The sequence below is a fragment of the Ursus maritimus genome, unplaced genomic scaffold, assembly GCF_017311325.1.
Source record: "Ursus maritimus isolate PB19 unplaced genomic scaffold, ASM1731132v1 scaffold_9, whole genome shotgun sequence".
Classification (NCBI taxonomy): domain Eukaryota; kingdom Metazoa; phylum Chordata; class Mammalia; order Carnivora; family Ursidae; genus Ursus; species Ursus maritimus.
In genome coordinates, this window is record NW_024427107.1 from 9,631,526 (window position 1) to 9,633,898 (window position 2,373).

At 37.8% G+C, this 2,373-nt stretch overlaps 1 pseudogene; it reads left to right on the forward strand.

The window, feature by feature from the left end:
- The first annotated feature begins 568 nt into the window (after window positions 1-568).
- LOC103677447 lies at window positions 569-871 on the forward strand (annotated as a pseudogene).
- Window positions 872-2,373: the final 1,502 nt, after the last annotated feature.

Genomic DNA, 2,373 nt, shown 5'->3' on the forward strand with positions numbered 1-2,373 from the left:
TTATTTAAAAGATTTTATTTATTTATTTGAGAGAGCAAGAGAGATAGATATTGAGAGAACAAGTGGGAGGAGGGGCAGAAGGAGAAGCAGACTCCCCGTGGAGCAAGGAGCCCAACATAGGAATTGATCCCAGGACTCTGGGATCATGACCTGAGATGAAGGCAGATGCTTAACCAACTGAGCCACCCAGTCACCCAATATGTTATATTATATGATGTTATGTTATGTTACTTTACATTTATTATATTATATTATATTATATTATATTATATTATATTACTTGTGACGTCTTCCCTAGAATATTAACAACATAAGCACAGAAATTTCCCCCCCCCCCAATGTTGTGTTTCCAGCATTTAGAACAGTATCTGGTGCTCAGTAAGAGCTCAATAGATACTTGTTGAATGAATAAATGAATTTTCACAACAATCCTTCAGGGCTATTATTTTTATCCTCATTAAACAAAGCACAATACTGAAGATCAGGAAAATAAACTAGCCAGTTATAAAACAAGTTAGCAGATCTGAATTTAAAACACAGATACTCTAAAAGGCTCAGGGTTTGAAACATGGCGGATGACATGGACCAGCCACAAACTACCAACACTGTGGAAGAGCCCCTGGATCTCATCAGGCTTAGCCTGGTTGAATGAATTTACGTGACAATGAGAAACAACAGCGAGCTTCAAGGCAGATGACATGCTTATGACCAGTATTTAAATGTGATATTGGGAGACGTGGAAGAAACTGGGACTATAGAAATTGATGAGGAAACATACAAAGAGACATATAAATCACCAAAACAGAATATTCCAGCACTCTTTATCCAGGAAGATGGTGTACTAGTTGCCCCTCCATTAAGAGTTGGCTGAAACAAAGAATTTATTGTGTATGGAACATAGGAGACTTTGTACAATTGCCTCTTTAGAAGACGTTCAAAAGAAAAACTTGTGTAAATATTGCTATTAAGAAATGACCAAGGACTCTTCCACTCTTGAAATGACTTGATTTGCAGATAACTCAAAAATTCTTAAGCTTAAAGACATTTTAATTTTTTTCCAACCCTTTCAACAAATGCGTTCACCAAGATGCAGGAAAAAAACCCCAAGCCCCCCAAAAAACAAAAAAACCCTTAGATGTTCTGACTCTATGTCCATTTCTTCTGGAACAGTAGACAGTGGAGTCAAGGGCAGGATATTTAGGCTGCATTGAGGAGAAGGCAGAAAGATAATTTCGTTGTAAAGACCAACACAACTAAAATGCTATATATTTCGTATATTAACCAAGAAATATGTTACATCTCTTCTGAGGACAGAAGAGATTCCCTCTTGAAAACATTTGAAGAAATTGCTCAGGAAACACTCTATGAAGATACTTTTCTAAAATCTTTCTATAAATGTATCACCAAAATGTATATACTAGCTGTGGATTTGGGCATTTTAAATTTTGCAGTTAGTGGGGACATGAGCAATACAATTTTGTTTTGATTTGTTACTAGGTACAGTCCAAGTGTACTGAGAAAGATGTCTGGTAACATGTTGAGTCTGATAACTTGCTGATATTGTGCCTCAACCAGAAAAGCAATATGTAGGAAAATAAATACTCGAAAATCATGGCTTTCTCCCCCCATATTCATAAATAGGACGTTTGTGACTTGGGCGATGATGCTTTAAGATAATTCACCTAAAGTCTTTGGAGTCTGACACTGCCTCAGTGTGTAGAAAATTGCTTTCCCAACTTCTCACTGCTTTTGCCAATTTTGCAACTCAAAGTTGTGGAAAATGTGTTTGTTTGTTTGTTTGTTTGTTTTTTGAGAGTGTTTGAAATCTATGTAAGCCGGATGTTATTTCCATTAGTTATTTTGCAAAGTTCTTTCCCTCTACTCACCACACAAAATATAAAAATGAAACAGTTTGCACAGTGAACCTTGCTTCACTTCTCCTGGATCTGAGGGGCATGCACACGAGAGGGTTGGCCCACTCTGAGTGAGGGCAGGACCACCAGGTGAAACTGTGGATTGTGACTCCCCCTCTAAATGCAGCAGTGGCTACTCGCTCCTGACAGGAGTGTTGTTATTCTAGAACATGGGCTTGGTATTGCTTGATTTAAAAAAGTAGAAATCTGAATTTTCATTGAAACTCCCCAATTTTCAAATGTCAGCAACTAATTAAAAATTTTATAGGCATAAATGGGACACAAGACCCATTGGCTCAGCCACTAAATAAAATCCAACAGGTGTTCAACATTTGATATGTTGGGTGGTGTCCCAGACAGGGAGTCCCTCCAAAGAAGGATCTGCAAGAAGCCGCAGACTCCCCCAATCTCGAAGGTCATGTATTTTTAATATACTTGCAAAAGAAAGAATGTGTCATAC